We start from the raw sequence: 20565 nt of genomic DNA, 5'->3' as shown, positions 1-20565 counted from the left end.
TGGAGCCAAACACTGGTAGGTCCCCTCGTCTGAGAGCCTCACCCTGGACAGCTTCAGAGAGATGTTACCCTGAGACAACTTCTGGTGAAACAGAGACGCCCTCTCGTTGTACAACGGGTTCTGATCAGGAAGGTAACGTCCTTCTCGGTAGAGGAGAACAAACGTTGGATCCAGGTCAGGTCTGGTCCACTCCACGGTTTCTCTCTCCATGTCGACAGGTGGTTCAACGTGACATGGAAGGATGGCTTCATCTCCAACTAGGGCCAGCACGGCTTGAGGGTACCTCATCACCTGGTGTTGACCTAGACACAACACACACACACACACACACACACACACACACACACACACACACACACACACACACACACACACACACACACACACACACACACACACACACACACACACACACACACACACACACACACACACTCCGAGTCTGGATTTTGGGCTATAGGCAGCTTGAAAAGTGGGCGGGAGTACTTGCATTGACAGATAGACTCTAACCAATCAGCGTAGCAAAACATCTCTCAGCCAGTCGGAAGAAAACAAACACATCTTTTCGGCCAATGAACTCTGTTAGCGCATACTCCTGCTCCTTTTTAATTGTTGTACTCTGCACTTATTGCTTGTTTTATCGTTTCAGTGTTAACTTTTGCATCGAGGGCAGCCATGTTGTTTTGAAAATGCTGCAGCAAGCATCTAAGTCAATATCTACACATGGACCAATCAGGGGAAGCTTTTCAATTGTTGTGCGGACAGCAGTTGAAACACAGTCACTGATTGGCCCCGATCAGAAAATGATCGGGGCCAACTTCTCATACTTGGTGCCTATCTGCTGATGTCCAGACCTCATACTGTGGTTAAGAAGGAATGAGTGAACGCAGTATGAGGGATGGCCTGCCAGGCTCATACTATGTTATCCTACTATAAAATAATTAAACCTCAGTCAGTACGCCCGCCTGCCCGCAATGAGGTACAGCTTGTAAGCATTGGACGGTCAGTCAGTCAGTCAGTCAGCCAGTCACCTTTACAACGAGGAACACCTTGTAAGCATTAACGGTCAGTCAGTCAGTCAGTCAGTCAGTCAGTCAGTCAGTCAGTCAGTCAGTCAGTCACCTTTACAACGATGAACACCTTGTAAGCATCGGACGTTTGTGGAATGAGCAGCACAGCTAAACTTGTGGGTAGCGCCCCCAAATAATTTGCCAAAATTGCCTGTAATAATGTTCTGCTGGCATTCATTCTCGTTGTGGGCTTCCTTGACACTGAGTGTAAAATTAACAAAGTGTAACAATGACCAATGTTTTTTTTTTTCTTTTTTTTTCTGTCCCTTATTAATGTGGGAGAATGCAATCATTCAATGCACCAACAACAAAGGTGAATACCAACAGAACAGTATATTTAGGGGGGGGGGGGGGGGGGGGGGGGGGGCGCTTTGACTGTGTTGCTCATTCCACGAATGCCCAATGCTTACAAGCTGTACCTTGTTGTAAAGGTGGGGGTGGCAGTGGCTCAGGGGTAGAGAAACCGTCATTTGAACACAGAGGGTTCCCTGAAGGGTTCCCAGTTTTTTCTCAGTCAAAGAGTCCTTGAGCAAGACTCTGAACCCCTAGTTGCTCCCGGTGAGCAGGTTGGTGCCTGGTTTCCTCTGACATCGGTGTATGAATGTGTGTGTGAATGGGTGAATGTAATGAATGTGTGTGTGAATGGGAGAATGTAATGAATGTGTGTGTGAATGGGTGAATGTAATGAATGTGTGTGTGAATGGGAGAATGTAATGAATGTGTGTGTGAATGGGTGAATGTAATGAATGTGTGTGTGAATGGGAGAATGTAATGAATGTGTGTGTGAATGGGTGAATGTAATGAATGTGTGTGTGAATGGGTGAATGTAATGAATGTGTGTGTGAATGGGAGAATGTAATGAATGTGTGTGTGAATGGGTGAATGTAAGGCACAATCATTGTAGAGCACCTTGGATAAAGGGCAGGCGCTACATAAATGCACATTTGCGTGCGCGCATCCATTGTGCGATGGTTCACCGATTGCGTTCACAATACAATCCAGTCACGGTAAGCAACAAAACACAACAGCCTTCCATTGCCCAAAGAGAAAGCGACTGAGCGCCAAGTGGGTGTTGTGTAACATTGAAACGGATGGCATTTCGGCAGAAAGGATACAGGCGTCGATGCCGCCAAAATAGCTGGGCATTGTGAGCACAGGTCAGGATACAGGAAGCATGGGAGCACACATTTGGGAGGGGAGGGGCACATGCAGGTGACAGGTCATGTCAGTGAATGAATGGCTGAATCATGTGAATGCACAGACTCAGTGTGGGAATGGTTGAGAACTAGGCTACTTTTCTTTACATTATGGAGGCCTACACACATATATAAAACATACTATACATATATATATTGTAGGCCTACCACAACCTGTAGAGTATTTTTTTTTTCACCACATGATGAAGAATGACTTTTTCCACCCTTAAAATGCACACAACATGTTTGAACAATACTTTAAATATGCCACAAGACCCTGGACCCAAACCAAGCCATTTTCATCTTCTAAGTGTTCCCCCAGCAGCCAAAACAACCCCATTCTGCCACATTTTAAATAGACGTTTTTTTTTTGCCCACAAGCTAATCCAGGCTAACTGAGAAATTATATCACAGATTCATAAAAAATGGAGCAAATGCTCTAATTCCAAGGTCGAGTTGCTGTCTAACCCTTGCCAACATGACCATGACAGCTTTGGCGTTTTTAATCCACTGATTGATTTTATATGATTTTTATATGGGGCATCAGTGAGGTCAAAGAGCTAAGCAGCAGACCATATCACCATAATAAATATATGAACCATTTCTCAAATGATCTCATCACAACCTCGAGTTCTTATCTAAGCCTTGCCAAATGGTAAATGTAAACTTTGGTGTGTTTGATTAAGATTTATTTCTGTGAAGCCTCCTCCTCCTCCTGCTAATGTAGGCTATGGGGCTCCACATACAGCTAAGCCAGTGGCAGATACATTATGCAAGCTTAATAAATAAAACAAGTACCTGATGCTCCCCTGATCCATTTCAAGTTGTTATTTAACCCTCAGCTTTTTTTTTTTTTTTTTAAAGAAAAATCTTCAAAAACATTTTTTTTTTTTCCAAAATATTTTTGTGCCCCATTGGCATGTGAGCCCCAGGGCGCATGCCCGACGAGGCCTATGGTTAATCCGGCCCTGAACTATCTATCTAGGTCGTCCTCAGACGAGCCCTCCATCGTTGTTTCCAGTCATCTCGGTTCTCCATACATCTGGCCAGCTCATTGGTGTTCTGTGTCCCTACGTCTTCCTTGAGTATGTCCACGTATGTTTTTGTGGGACGTCCTCGCGACCGGTGCCCATGTGTTGGCTCCCACAGTACCAATTTGCTGGCTGGAAGCTCCTGGTGTCTTTGGCAGTGTCCTGCTAGTCTCATTCTTCTGGTGGCAATTTTCTCGCTTACCTTTGGTATTCCCTCATACAGGCTCCTGTTGGTAACATGTGCACTCCTGTTGATGTTGAGTACTGCACGCAACATTCTAGTGTAGCACCCGTCTAGAGACTTCTGCAGGGTTGGCTTCAGGGTCCAGCATTCACTGCCATAGAGGAGAACAGACTCCACCGTTGCAAAGAAGAAGCTAAGTTTGATTTGGCGGGGGAGGTTAGAGTTCCATACACTGTTCATGCCGTTCAGGGCCCTCCACGCGAGTGCCTTCCTTACTTTAAGGTCTTTCTCAGTTGAGTCGACCCATGCGCCCAGGTACTTGAAGTCCTTGACTTCCTTCAACACAGCTCCTTCTGTTGTTGTCAGAGGTGAGTGATCAGGTAGGTTATAGGTGATAACCTCAGTTTTCTTAGCATTTAGCCTGAGACCAACTTTGGCACACTCTATCTCCACCCTGTTCAGGAGTTCTTGTGCTTGTTCCATGCTGTCGGAGAGCAGGCTGATGTCGTCCGCATAGTCCAGGTCTGTCAGAACTACTGCGGGATGCCGCCTTGACCTCCTTGGTGTTAGCGTGAAGCCAAGCTCTTGTTCTCGTCCCCCTATGGCTTTCCTGAGCGCGTAATCTAGAACTATGATGAAGAGGTAGGGGGCTAGGGTGTCTCCTTGCATTACACCAGCTCGGATGTCAAACACCTCACTGCTGCCATCCGGGGTCACCACTTTGGCCCTTGTTTTTGCGTACATGGTCTCGATAGCCCGGAGAATGTTGGGAGGGACATTGTAGGCCTCAAGGATCTTCACCATCTTGCTTCTGTGGATAGAATCAAAAGCTTTTTTGAAGTCAATGAAGCACAGTACAGCTGCTAGGTTGTCCTTTTTCACCTCCTCTATTAATCTCCTTAATGCCAGGATCTGTGCTACGGTTGTTCTCTCCTCTCGAAAACCATTTTGGTTCTCTCTCAGGTGAGGGTCGATGGCATGCCGTATCCTGTTCAGTATCATTCGGTTGAAGACCTTAGCAGTGATACATGTCAGGCTGATGCCTCTGTAGTTGTCTGGCTTTGAGAGGTCTCCAGCTTTAGGCACCGGGATGATGTTAGACAGAGACCATATTTCAGGTTGCTTGTTGTGCTGTAGAGCATTGTTGCAAAAGTCTAGGATGAGGTTGTCTAGGTCGCAGTTCTTCAAGACTTCTGGGGGTATGCCATCAGGCCCAGCACTTTTTCCCTCTCTCAGGGTGGATTTTGCCCTGGCGAGCTCGCTGGTTGTGAAGGGTCCGTCGTCGATGTTCAGGCCCTGGAGGACTGTCGGTATATTTTCCTCCTCTCCCTCTTCCACTGATGTTCCCAGGAGCCTCTGGAAGTGGTCGAACCATGTTGCCACCCTCTCCTCTGGGCTGTGTCCCTCCACCTGGCCCTCCTTGGCCCTCTTCCGCCCTGTCATCTCATTTATTACCTTCCAGGCCTCCCCGTATTTCCTTTCACCTTGCGCTGCCTGCACTCTTCGCACACTTTCCATCACTTCCTCCCCTTTGATGGTGTCGTAGGTGCTGAAGAGAGACTGTTTGGCTTCGTTCAGTGTCTCGCGACCCTCCTCTGTTGGTTCACGCTCAAAGTTGAGTCGTGCTTCCTCCATCCTGCCTCGTGCTGCTACAACCTTCGGGTGTCTGGACCGTGGTGGTGCTCTTACTCTGTTCAGCACTGGCACGCACAGTCTGGTCGCCTCCTCATTCGCTGTGATGAATCTCCCATATTCACGGCTGGGCTCTCCTCCCCTATCCAGCTGCCGAAAGCGCTTCCTGACTTCCTCCGTGTACCTGGTTTGGAGGCCCGGATTGGTCGTGAGTGCCTTCCAGTCATGCCGAATCTTGGGGCTTGGCTTGGGGACCCTGAGGCTCAGTCGCACCCTCATGGAGACCACACGGTGATCAGAGCCTACAGAGCTGAACGTGCTGTATGGCTCAGCATTCAGGATGGAATTCCTCCACTTTTGCCTCACTAGGATATAGTCCAACTGGTATAGCCTGGGTAGCTCCCCAGGCCTTGTGGCTCGGTCTCGGAAGGTCCATCTCTTCCCTGTTCTCTTCCTGAACATGGTGTTCGCTGCCAGGAGCTGGTGTTCCATGAGAAGGGCTGTGAGGTATGCGCCGTTGCGGTTGGTAGACTCATGGTATGGGAATGGTGCATCCTCCTGTCCGATCCTGGCGTTGAAGTCGCCAAGGATTGCCAGGAAGTTGTGCGCTGGGACACCTCGGACTGCTGTTGTGAGGTCCTCATAGAACTTCTCAACATCCTCAGGTGTTGCCGTGTTAGTGGGCGAGTACACCACTATGACTGTTGTCACTGGGTTACCTGCGAACTCAGCCATGAGGATCCTTTCGGTGTGCTTGTGAACCCGTCGGAGGGCCCTGCGCGCTAGAGAGCCTAGCATTAGTCCTACGCCTCCTGTTGCAGCCTGGGCCTTGTTTCGCCACGCAGATGCAGTGATGAACGTGCGTTTCTCCACTTGGCAGTAAACTATCTGGTCGTTAGTGTTAGTGTGGACTCTTCTGTGTTCCTGGACTCCCAGGATCTCTACCCCCTGTTCTTCAGCACAATGTGCCAATTCCACCAGTCTAGCTTCTTCTCTCACTGTGCATGCGTTGAAGGTCCCCATTACAAATGGTCTCCGACAACGCATGAGTGCATTGGACGGGATGCTGTGGTCAGACAGAACCCTCCCTCGTTCCCGTGGGTTTGAGGTCCTGTCGTCATGATGCCCTCCGGAAGGGGGACCAGCACCACCATCCGCCGCGGTGCTCCTGCGGACTCCCGCCGCTGGAAGTATAGGATTTGAAATGACTTTGTTCTTCATGGTTGGCTTTTCAATGCTAGTTTAAGGGCTGTGGGGTCGCAAATTCTCACAGTCCTGGTTTTTACCTCAGAGTGACCTTCTCCTAGGTGGGTTGCCTACCATGGCTAAGAGCCCCACCCGCCCCGACTGATAGCTCAGATTGCTGGATCTGAATGGTCCACTTGCTGATGTTTTAACTCACTGGATGGTTCTAATTCAATACAAGTTCTTAATTCAGTACAAGTTATAAAGTGTTGAAGTAATCACCTGAGTGTTCCCAGCTGTGTGCCATGTTTTCCTCCTGAGCCCATGAGTGAGATTGCCATTCCAATTCCTTCCCTTATAAGCAGAGCTTAGGGGGAAGAATTGAGAACAAGGCAGCCAATCACAGAGTCAGATCTGAAAACAATGGGTTTACAGCTAAGAGCCCCCCATAGAAACCAAGCAACTAACTCCATACAATTGTAAATGTCCCCCACAGGGACCTACATCACTAAAGTAGTTTCTAATTCAGTACAAGTTATAAATGTTAAAGTAATCACCTGAGTGTTCCCAGCTGTGTGCCATGTTTTCCTCCTGAGCCCATGAGTGAGATTGCCATTCCAATTCCTTCCAACTCGTCATTTTGTATTTGTATTTATTTATTAGCACATAGTTGAAAAACAATTAACAATACATTAGTGTGACAATATTGTGCAGGAGAAGTTAAGAAGCCTGGTGGCTAATGAAGAACTTCCCCTAATTTATAAAATCAGACATGAATATACATATCATACTAGTCATATGCAGAGTGGACCCATTTATATAACTCGTCAAACTAGTCATAGGCAGTAGATGAGATTATACCGTAAATGTAACCAAATGGACCTGTAGATTAGTGTTAATTATACTGTATATGTAACCAAATGGACATGTAGTCTAGTGTTAATTAACTACTGTATATGTAACCAAATGGACCCATAGCCCAGTGTTGATTATAAAATAAAATAAAAAGTGTGCCTGCAGCTCGCTAAGTGTGTGCAACCTTGTTGGTGTTAGCATTAACATTTGTAGCATTAGTTTTATTTATTTATTTTTAGCTTTAGCATTAGCTGAAGTAACGGTTAGCATTAGCGGTTAGCCGTTGGGACTGTGGGACCACCCACCTAGTTTGAGACAATATATTAACAGTTAAACAGTCTTGGAAAGACACTTAGGACGTTTTTTTTTGCCCGACAGTTTAATTAATTATAGATGGATAATCTAAAAGTTAAACTTTACCAACCTGTGACAGAAGCAGTGTAACAGTCGCTCCATGACATGTAGAGATCATTAATAACAGCTTAATGAATTAAACCAACCTGTGACAGAAGCGCTGTAACAGTTGATCCACAGCAGGTAGAGATAAACCACCATCCATGACTTCAGAGTCCACAGAGTGACTTGGAAGAAACGATGTGAGACCGAGCGACCCGCCATCCTGTCTCCTCCTGCTCCTCCGTTAAGAGTTACGATTAAACGTAATTGTTAACTGAAAAAAAAAAAAGAAAAAAAAAACTATTATATATACATATATAATATATATAAAATCTCTGTCCTATGAATGTTGACAAACGCACACAACAGTCAGTCACAGCGACTAGACTAGAATCTACAAGTGATGCATTTTGCATCATATGATGCATATGATGCAAAATGCATCACTAGTCATGCTGAAATACTAAAATATCTCAAAACACAGATTGAACACAAAAAAATAACTCAGGATTGTGTTGATCGTGTCCCAAACAACAATAAAATAAGATCTGGTTGTCCCAGAGGTGAACTGGGCCTTTAAGGTGTCTTGTGTATGCTGAGCGAATTTGAAGTTGATCCGTTTTGAGTATGGTGTAAATGCATGCTACTTAGTAAGGGGCCTCGGGGTAAGATACTACCTTACAAGTTGAGATAGTTCGATTTCCTGGCCATCTGGCCAGTGATATATATATATATATCCACATGATTCTTATAGCAGCAGTGTGTTAAAAAGAGGAAGACACTCATACACACGTAGCTCACAATGAGCTTGTAGATCTGCTATTGTTGGCAAAGATATTTGGTGTAGGGTGGGAAAAGAGCAGATCAAGAACAGGTTTAGGCTTCTATACTAATCACTGGAGGATTTAAATGTCTAAATTCAACATATTAATAGAAATTCATTCATTGACGCAACACTGTCACTGATGATAGTGCTGTTAAAAATGGCTATGAATCTATCTATGAAATCTATGAAACCATTTAATCTGCAACACTGTGTTATACAATATGGAGTGGGGGTCCCTGCTTCATCTAGACACTCTCTCAGTTAGAACACAGTGTTATACACTATGGAGTGGGGGTCCCTGCTTCATCTAGACACTCTCTCAGTTAGGGAGAGTATTTTTTGCAGGTTGTTCAGTCCGAGTGTATCAAAGGGTGCGTTTGGAAATGCGCACCGGGTGTGTAAAGCCTCTATCAGAGTCCAGGGTGAAGAGCTATCCACTTCACCGCGGTGTAGTTTTATAGCTATCACCTAAAAATGTATAACAAAGCCGAGGTGATAGCTAGGAAACTACAACGAGGTGAGGTGACAGCTCTTCACCCTGGAGGCTTTAGATAATCACCCGCGTCACGGTTACTGAGGTTAGGGTTAGGGTTAGGTTTAGCACAATGACTGCCCCGGGCCGAGTTGCACAAGCTGGGCCCGGTGTCTACTCATGCCACCGCCCGAGTTGACCGAGTTGTAATTTTATCATAATTAATGATTTTACATTGATTACTTACAGTACGTCGCTCCAGTCCCGTGTGAATCGGTAAAAGTCCGCGATTCGATTACAATGCACGTTGGCCGTGCATGTGAAGTGAAGACTGGCCATAGAGAATGCATTATATCCCCAAAAAGAAATCTCAATTTTCTCTAAAACAGACTTTTACAGCCAAAACATGGCAAAAAACTCAACGTTTCATCTTCTTCACTCTGTGTAGTGCTAGTGGCCATCTTAGACTGTGTCATGTGACCCACGCTGGACCAATCGTGTGACTAGATCGGTTACACAAGGGCTCTCATTGCAGGAAAGACCCAGCCTCCCCCAGCCAATCACAGTCAAAGCAGCGGTTCCACGTGATTTGGACAAAAATTAACCATTAACCCTTTGTTGCTGGCGGCCGATGAAGTTTGTAACTAGAGACTCTCATCTTTCATATGGTGCATGGTTTGGCATTCTCACACCAACACAGAATTAGGAAAAGAAATGTAAAAAAAAGGTGTAAAAAGTGTGTGGCAGGGAACTTGGTAAGTCGGTTTTTAAAGGTGGCAGTCATTGTGTTAGGCATAGTTTTACTGAGGTTAGGGTTAGGGTTAAGGTTAGGTTTAGGGGTTAGGCATAGTTTTACTGAGGTTACTGCACTCACTACACTGAGCACATGAAGTTTGAGAACTATAGGCCGTTTCTACAATTGTCTTCTAAATCCTAACAGTTTTCTGAAACAAAATTGCTACAGTACAGAGTGGTTCTCAAACGTTTTCATGTCAAGGACCCCCAAAATGATATGTATGGCCGCGGACCCCCCATCTCAACATATCTTGTTCTAGGGACCCCCAGAAGCAGAGACCCGAGTTAAAAATGATCACTGAATTTGGGATTGCCTCAAGCAAGATGCAGAATAGATATAGGCTGTTTAGAATTGTAACAGCTGAAATCAATAATATCAGTATTCAGATATTAACCTGTGGGCCGCATGAAGTGAAAGTGAGGGCCGCATGTGGCACCCGGGCCGCCAGTTGCCCATGAATGTGATAAAACCATGGGGCATGCACGTTCTAAGCTCACAAACTATGACAGTACAGAGCAGGTCATATGGGATGGTCAAATAGTTCCACAACACTGTTAAAGCTACAGAAATGATCAAACTGTGACATTATCACTTAGAATAAAATGTGCAATGACATATTTATTCAGTTTACGTCTAACAACATGTGGATCTCAGAATTTCTCTATGTCAACACACTGACATCTGTAAAGAAAATACTCAATATGTCAGACTGTAGCTACAATATGAATAGTGTTTAAACTTGTTTCAATATGTCAGACTGTAGCTACAATATGAATAGTGTTTAAACTTGTTTCAATATGTCAGACTGTAGCTACAATATGAATAGTGTTTAAACTTGTTTCAATATGTCAGACTGTAGCTACAATATGAATAGTGTTTAAACTTGTTTCAATATGTCAGACTGTAGCTACAATATGAATAGTGTTTAGACTTGTTTCAATATGTCAGACTGTAGCTACAATATGAATAGTGTTTAAACTTGTTTCAATATGTCAGACTGTAGCTGCGATATGAATAGTAACTCTTTTACTGCTTCGGACGTTCCCGTTCGCCCCAATTTTGACCCTAGCTCGCTGCCAATACGAACACTCGTTAATTTACTTACTTTTTTGATGACTGTAAGCTGATAACTGGTCGTGCCGCCGTGTACAGTAAAAACATCTCCCGTAACGCTGCTCTAAAATTCCCACCACCCATAAACAACAATGGAGTCCGAAATCACTTCCTGGCCGTTTTCTGTGGATCTGATCTATAAATGCATTTCTATGCTCTGAATGGACGGCAAGCGGAGCGGCCCAATTCACGTTATATTCTTTGCATAAGGCTGCCCTCTGCTGCCAGCTGGGCTAAGTACACATATAATAGATCCAATGAATAAAAAGGTAAATAATCAATAGATCATTTTCTATAACATCAAAAAGGTAAGCTGCTTTTTGCTGGCACCAGCCCCAATAAATACATAATAAATCTGGCAGTAGAACTGTTAAGGCCTGTCCATACTTTGACCGAAACCGCCGTTTTCGGTCAAAAGGTCCTTTTCTACCATAAAATTATATCCCTCGGGACTTCTGAAAAGCATTGGACCGAACAAGAGTTCGGAAATTTGCACGTCGGAAAACACAACTCACCGAACATTTCGGTCGAAGTATGGAGAGGCCTTTAAACTTGTTTCAGGGACTGGAAGTGGAACACCGTACATCCAATCAGGTTTCTCTGCTGATGGGATAAAAGTGTCAACCCACCTGAAAACATATTGTCAGTTTATTAAACAGCTGGAGATACAGAGACCTGTTACTGAACAAACACTCTATGGCAATGATTACTATTACTTTCAGAAGAATATAGCCTTCATAAAACACGTTGTTTTAACTAAAAGATATCACCTTGAATCATTACTGTACAGCAGAGTGTTCTAGAGCAGGGGTTTTCAAAGTGGGTGACGGGGCACCCTGGGGTGCCGTGACGGCAGTCCAGGGGTGCCGCGAGATAATTTGATGATATTTGGAATTTATTTGGACACTTGAAAAAAATATTTAGTATCATTTTAAACTTGAAGTACAAAGTTATTTTCAGTCAGTTCTAACCAAAATGGCTGTTATGTCAACGTTTTCCTCGCAACATAATCACTAAAATATCGTCACTGTCGGGCAGAAACCTCGCATCTCCAAGTTTCAAATGTGTACGTCTTTTGGTAATGCAAAGCCCTGCTTCATCATACAAGACTGTCACACAAAAATTGTGAAAACAGCCGATCTACAAGCACACAGTGCTTGTAGATCGGCTGTTTTCACTAGTTTAGTACATTTTATAGATGATAAATACAAAACAAACAGTTTTGGACATACAAGGTTTCCACCCAACAACGACGATATGCTATAAATATAAGGTGCTGGGAGTGAAAATTATAATGTAGGGGTGCCTCGGATTAAAACAATATTCATGGGGTGCACTGAGACAAAACAGTTTGGGAACCCCTGGTCTAGAGTAGGCCTATACTGTAGGCCTTTGTGAATTAGTCCCTTCAAATGCAATTACCCAAAGTACAGTCAGCCTAACACACATATGCCCATATATGGGTATATGATGTTAAAGTGAATGAAAGCCTTCGTTATATTAATGAACTCCTCTCCTCTCCTCTCCTCTCCTCTCCTCTCCTCTCCTCTCCTCTCCCCTCCCCTCCCCTCTCCCCTCCTCTCCTCTCCTCTCCTCTCCTGTCCTCTCCTCCCCCCAGTCTTTCCAACTTAGTGGATTTGTCACTATTTCCAGCTACTTTCCCCTAGAGACTTAATTAGTGAAGCTTCTAGAGACAAATCCAGCTGCTTTTTTCTGGTGATTTGGGGACAAATAGTGTTGACAGGAGCCAGAGATTAAACCCTATTATTGTTCTTCCTTTGTGCTGCCTTCCTGGCTGCTCCTCAGTGACTTACGTGACTAACGTGCTTCCTCATCTTGACTCGGTTCCTCCTCCCCCTTCTCTCTCTCACACACACACACGCACACACACACACACACACACACACACACACACACACACACACACACACACACACACACACACACACACACACACACACACACACACACACACACACACACACACACACACACACACACACACACACACACACACACACACACACACACACACACACACAGTTTCTATTGCACAACTTCAAGCAGGCAGAATGTTGTTGCAACAAGTCTGAGAGTGTATTAACAAATGTTGGGTGCGGCGCGGAGCGCACTGAGACAACACTCTGATACCAAAAGCCAACAGCTGAATGAGGAAGAGAAGATACGGTTCAAAAACACATTACAAATATTTAACGGCCTCACCGATTCACACATGTTACCCTGGCAGGGTTGTAGCCTACTGCATCTGTCTGTATCTTTGATTCACACATGTTTACATGGTAGGGTTTATCCTACTGCATCTGTCTGTATCTTTGATTCACACATGTTTACATGGTAGGGTTTATCCTACTGTATGTGTCTGTATCTTTGATTCACACATGTTTACATGGTAGGGTTTATTCTACTGCATGTGTCTGTATCTTTGATTCACACATGTTTACATGGTAGGGTTTATTCTACTGTATGTGTCTGTATCTTTGATTCACACATGTTTACATGGTAGGGTTTATTCTACTGTATGTGTCTGTATCTTTGATTCACACATGTTTACATGGTAGGGTTTATCCTACTGTATGTGTCTGTATCTTTGATTCACACATGTTTACATGGTAGGGTTTATCCTACTGTATGTGTCTGTATCTTTGAGGAATCTCAACAACCCTGTGTGCGTTGACGACACAACATTTTATTGTGACCGTGAGGTCGCAGTTACTATCAAAACCTCCACAGGCTGGCTGTCAGTCAGTCTGTCACACTTTGGCCCTACTCTTATCTCTGGCGGACAATTGAACAGATGATTGAAAAGGACTTCCTTCCTAACCTAGACTGACGGAACTATTGCTGTATTGACTTTGACCCCTAAGGACCTTCCAGGGAGAGTGCTCATGTACGTCTTGCGGTGACACGCTCCCTATAGTTTCTTCTTCTCCGAGCTACTTTTTTTGTTTTGTTTTTTCGCACTGATTTTTGACTTTGCACTATTAGGTTGTGTTGGTAGTTTCTGAGTATTCTGCTTTGTTTAACAATGTCAGTGAGATACTTGTTGCACTAACTAGCATTGACTGTTACAGTCTCTTTTTGTAAGACACTTTATGTATATATACTTATATTTTATCCGCCCCCTCTATTGATGCACCTTCTCTTTATTGGTACTGTACTGCTCTTTTTTTCCTCTTATCTATCTTTTTCTTACTTCTCTGTAACTTTGTAAATAACTGTATACTGCTGTGCTACAACTGGACAACTGAATTTCCCCCTTGGGATAATAAAGGTATCTATCTATCTATCTATCTACCTGGCACCGTTGCCCCTATCCATGCCAAACTTTGCACACACACTCCTTGGCTGCCAAACCACAACCTCCACCCCTGATTTCTCACATGGCCCTCTTCTAGCGCCACCATGAGGTTGCTTTTTGCAGACAACAACAATGGACACTGCTGCTACAGATGTTGGCCAAAAAAATCTCGCACAGCTGTGTTACACATTTGCTCCACCTTCATACTAACATATCTCCTACTACTTGAACACCACCCGTTACAGCTAGTCCCCGCCAGAGTCCTGCAACGGGTCGGGCCCCGCGGGTACCCGATGGGTACCCGTGTTTGACGGGGGGAAACGGGCGGAATACAGTGCGCGACTAAACACGGCGGGTGATATTTTACTGTGAAAATCAGACAACTGTTTCTGCTAGGGCTGCCAACCGTCCCGTAAAATACGGGATCATCCCGTTTTTGGAAACTAAATAAAGACGCGTCCCGTATTTAACTGATACGGGACGCTGTTTATCCCGTATTTTAAAGGGATCCCTGGCTAATACGACAAATATGCTTTCATTCATTATAAGTGTCCTCTATAACTAAAATGTAAAATTAAAAACACCTTAAATATTTTATTTCATCTAGAAATAGCTAATCTTTCACTTAATATGGGAAATGGCTGTCGCAAGTTGATGATGTCATAAATGTCATGTGTGATCTATCCCTATGGAATTTATGGCATGCATGTGGAAATAAAAACAAATGTAATACTGCCTATGGTTAATATGAGCATCAAATCAATATGTTTGTGTTTTTTATTTGCACATGCATGCCATAAATTCCATAGGGATAGACCACACATGATTTTATGACATCATCAACTTGCGACGGGCATTTCTCCTATTGAGTGAAAGATTGGATATTTCTAGAAGAAATAAAATATTTAAGGTGTTTTTAATTTTACATTGTAGTTCTAGAGGACAATTATAATGTATTAACTCATTGCATGCCAGGCCCGATAGTCCCGAGATAATTTCAATGTCTTTCCCTGCCAGGCCCGATAGTCCCGAGAATTTCCGCCATTTTGAAAAAAAACATTATTTTTTTCAAAAACTTATTTTTTTTCAAAAAAAAATTCTGACCCCAAAAAATGTAGTAGGCATGATAGAAATCGTGAAATTGCATGTTTAACCCCCATAGCAACCCCATCTATCAAACATGGCAGCCATCTTTGTTTACATTTTAGGAAAACATAATGGCTTCTATCTCATGAATGCCTGAACGGATTTCCATTCGGATTTTTTTGTTTGAAAGCTGTGAGCAATGTGGACACACGTGGTGCATTATCTAGGCATGGGTGTGCATGATCCGTGCACTATGAATTACATGGAAGTCTATGGAGACTGGAGGCATGGTAGAGTACGAAGGTATTGTTAAATGGCGGGGAATGTGTTAAGGCATATTTGTCGTATTAGCCAGGGATCCTTTTAAGGTTGGGGGATAAATATGAATGACGGGATGATTTAATTGAGAAATGACAGCGATTCTGCCTGTCAGTGAGCTTCCACTCTGCTCTCCTCTGAGACAAGTGCTGCATCCCATTGCTGTGTGAGGCACTGCGCTGTTTGTAGGCAGCTCATTGGCTCATTAACACAGTGTTGCTAAGACAGTCTCCACCCCTACACCAATCCCATGGGCTGTAGGTTCAGTCCACAAGTTGCCTGCGAGAGACGAGGGCGTGCGAGCGAGCATACGACAGTACTCGGCTCAGAACATTGTTTAATGTCTTAAAAAAAACGTGTGACAGAAGATTGTGTACAAACAGATTATACATGAATCCATGATAGGTGATAGCCTAAACAACAAGGTGAAAAAGCAGGCAAGCAAGCAGAAAATAAGCCATGGGATGGTATTCCTGGGAGCACTACAGTAGTCTTGTCTGCCAACTAAAGCGAAATAAAATATAGGACTACACTACATGATTTTAAGGTAATAGGTTAGGTGGCCCAAAGACACCCGAATTAATATTGTGAAAGGAAAAATATGTTTTAATATAGGAAAATACCCGTTTTAGCCAACATTATAACCTGAAAATATTTGGAGGTGTCCCGTATTTGAAACTCTGGGAGTTGGCAACCCTATTTTCTGCCTAAAACAACGTCACAAGAGCGCACACAGTGAACAGCAGAACAGAACCACAGCATGCATAGAACACTGTTTCACACAGTGAACAGCAGAACAGAACCACAGCATGCATACAGCACTGTATCTGCCTAAACTTCAAAGTCACGCATGGAGCGGCTGCCGGCTGGAGCGTACAGTCATAGGCGGGGCGGGCGCAGGTTGTCAACATTGGACCTGTGCAGGACTCTGGTCCCTGCATTCTCTGGCTCTACCTAAGCAATACATTCGCACATCCCCCTACAACCAGGAACCAATAATGCCACTTACAGACCTATCTGTGTACACATGTGACCTGACGGCTGCTTATCTCCCGCTTAGGGAGTCTTACTGGTTGGTTTTTGCTAAATGTTGAGGAACGGGACAAGTCAAGTCAAGGCAGTGAAAGTGAACTCACCGTCAAACGAAGGAAGTTAAAGCACATCTTCTGCTGCCTCTTCATCCAACCATATGTACAGTATATACAGTACATCTATGAACAACACTGTAATGAATGATAATGACTGAACGTACAGTGTCTACATCCAACCATAGATAATACACATCTATGATCAACAATCTCCAGTCTCCTCTGTGCTGCTACAGCTGACTGTACACAGCTCTACACGGAAATACAAACTGCAAGACTGGAAACTCCCACCGCCCGCCTCCCTGTTTCCTCTGTCTAAAAACAAGAGCTCAACAAACTGTACACGCACGCACGCACGCACGCACGCACGCACGCACGCACGTGCGCACACACACACACACACACACACACACACACACACACACACACACACACACACACACACACACACACACACACACACACACACACACACACACACACACACACACACACACACACACACACACACACACACACACACGTCATGCGAGCAGCCTCAGGGTCTGCACGATGAAGGATAAACGTGTCATGTGGTGTAAAGTAACTCAGTACATTTACTTAAAGGAGCTATAGACGGGTTTCTGGTCCACGTTACACTGATAAAACTAGATGCGTGCGCAGGGTCCGTACCAAGATTAGCCAATGAAACCAGCGCTCCCCAAAACAACAGGTTTGGGGATTGGACGGAATTGATTACATGATACATTCAGCTGTGCATTTAGTCTCAATGTTTGTAAACAAGAAACCCGTCTATAGTCAACTTTTTCTTGAAAAACGGATGCTAAAATAAAAATGTTTCGAAAATATTTTATAAAAAAATAAGCTTCATACATGTGTTTCTATTCAAAAATGACCACAAAAAGCGTAAAATAATGATAAAATAATCATTTTGGCCATTGTCAGACTGACACTTTGTTTACATCTATACTATAATTTTGCGAATGTCTGAGTGAGTGAGTGAGTGAGTGAGTGAGTGAGTGAGTGTCTGTCTGTCTGTCACAGCGTTTCTCCTCGGTGGCTGGAGCAATTGATCTGAAATCGCATCACCATCAGCATATGAACACACCTGACATAACTGTGAAGCCCGTTTGTCACTTTCACAAATCGTATGCTGTATATTAGCATTTTTATGGTGTATCTATATCTATTTAGCCTACAGTACCTTTTGTGACCACACATGTTAAGGGAGGGGCGCTGTTGTTCAGGCCATGCACAATCACACACAAACCCACACACACACACACACACACACACACACACACACACACACACACACACACACACACACACACGGGGGGGGGGGGGGGGTGCAGGCAGGTCTGTAGCCATTAAACGAAACGGGTTTCTTACATTGATGCTCCTACATCATGCAAGCACCAGTTAAAGTTACTTTCCATCCCTCATATACTGTGTGCACAGTGCACATCCCATAACCCACACACTGCACATCATTTTGGAGCTCATATCTTTGAACGGGTAAGGGCTAGTTCTAGTCTATTCTTTGATAGGGTTGGACTAGGATGTAAACAAAGTGTCGGTCTGACAATGGCCAAAATGATTATTTTATCATTATTGTACGCTTTTTGTGGTCATTTCTGAATTGAAACACATATATTTTAGTTATTTGTACTTTACTTGAGTGTTTCCAATTTCCAATACTTTTACTTCTACTCCACTACATCTGGGATCCAAATATTGTACTTTTACTTTAAAGTTATACTATGCAACTTTTTTAATTAAACAAATCTTAAATATCATCGAACTATTAAATCGTTAAATTTTAGAACACCCACTCCGTGAATTTCAGCCCCTAAAGCCTTCTGTAAATATGTTTTCTATGATTCTGGCCGGGGACCGGATTTCGCGGCAAAATTACGTCATCACACACTGCCGGCCAATCACAGCGCATCTTGCTGACTTCTCAAGAAGTAGCTTGCCTCAACATAACAACAGCATATACTCGGGTGAAGGAGTCAGTTTCTCCGGAATGCCTGAACGCACAGGAACCAGGGACCCCTCTAAAGATAGATCTCGGCGAGGTGCAGGCGGGCGCGGTGGTGTCCGCGGCGAAAAACGGCCGAAAGACGCGGACGCGACCGCGGTTTGCTATAGAGCTACTGACCACTAGTTGAGCAACTTACACATTATAGCTTTTACTTTATTTCAAAACTTTAGTTACTAGTTATTTAGAGATTATGTAGATTGTAGATTGTAGATTTTTATTATTATTACAAAACATACATTAACCACTTCAGCCGTATATACATTTTGGCCATTTGAAAATAGCCGATCTACAAGCTCACAATGCGCTGCGATGTGACGCTTTGTGAGCTTGTAGATCGGATATTTTCAAAAGATTTGTCTTCATTTGATAACTTGGGACATTCAGCAAAATGAGTACTTTTACTTTTGGTACTTTTAGTACATTTTGATACCAATAATTTTGTACTTTTACTCAAGTAAATGTTAAATACCAGACTTCTACTTGAGTACAGAGTACATCCAGTATTGATACTTTTTCATAGATTCCATATAGTTTCATCGTTTGACAGCACAGTCATCAGTGTATTTTGGATTCATGTCAATTTGTGTTTCGAGTATTTAACCACTTGAACCGTCATTACCTGATAAACTTGACCTTTTACTCTGTAAAACAAACGTCTTTGCCAAAAATAGCCGATCTACAAGCTCACCAGCTTGTAGATCGGCTAATTTCGGCTACAGTTCTCAGAATATGGACACTAGGGTTCAAGTGGTTAATATAAAAAGGATTGGAAGATTTGGAGGACCCCCTGTAGTAACTCTGTCTAAGGACCCTCTGTTGAAGACCCCTGGTATAAATGCTATTAATTACCTTTGAGTAGAAATTCTGTTCCTAATCCTCCACCTCTGATCGAGTCACGGACTGATCAACAATATCCTACTTGTTTCTGTAGCCTACAACTCTTTTTCTTTTTTAATTGGGTGGCGGGCCCACCAAAGAAATCAGATATTAGTTTCGGAGCCATGCTGTAAAAACAACCGATAACAGCCCTAAAAAGACGGCAGGTCTCACTCACAGCTGAAGAGAGAAAATTCTTCATGCCTACCGCTAAAAGTAAACAGGACACAGCTGTCCTCAAGCAACTGATCAGTTTGGGCAATCAGTAGCACTCGTCAAGAGGGGCAATAGAGTGTCTTCTCAATCCGGTAAGCATTTCAAAATAAAGGTTTTATTTATTTTTTATTTTCCCCTCCCCCCGGGCCCTAATGCGACTGCATTGGCTGCTTCTCCTATAGCTCCACCCCTGGTTAAAATAGCTGATCTAATCTGAATACAAAAGGAACTAAATAGATCCGTAAGGGTCCATTTGGTTCCATGTGTACACTCTCAGAGTTACAGAGCTGTAAGGGTCCATTTGGTTCCATTTGTACACTCTCAGAGTTACAGAGCCGTAAGGGTCCATTTCAGGGACGTGCTGGCCATTGGGAAAAGCGGGACAACTCCTGAACGGCCGGTTCATTCCCGGCCGGTCCAGGCCGGCCATTAGGAAAAAAAAATAAAAAAAATGTCTTCCATTTTGGGGGCTGGGCGTATAACAAAGTAAATCGTCACTGTCGGGCAGAAACCTTGTATCTCCAAGTTTCAAATGTGTAGATTTTTTTCGGAAAGCAAAGCCCTGTTTCATCATACAAGGCCGTCGCACAAAAGTAGTGAAAACAGCAGATCTACAAGCACACAACGCCTCGCGGTGCGAGGCGTTGTGTGCTTGTAGATCGGCTGTCTTTTAAAATGATAAATACAAAACAAACGGTTTTAGACTTACAAGGTTTCCACCCGACAACGACGAAATATAACTCATGTAATTGGCCCACTGGCTTGTCACTTGTCATGATCTGAAATGGCAAATCTTTGAGTAGCAGCAGCGCTATAGAGAGAGATCTCTCTCCATAGCGCGCAATGAGGGCCTCTGCAA

Source organism: Nannobrachium achirus, assembly GCF_963921795.1.
Source record: "Nannobrachium achirus genome assembly, chromosome: 21".
NCBI classification, from domain to species: domain Eukaryota; kingdom Metazoa; phylum Chordata; class Actinopteri; order Myctophiformes; family Myctophidae; genus Nannobrachium; species Nannobrachium achirus.
The sequence above is the reverse complement of the archived record's forward strand: the minus strand, read 5'-3'. Positions refer to the sequence as shown.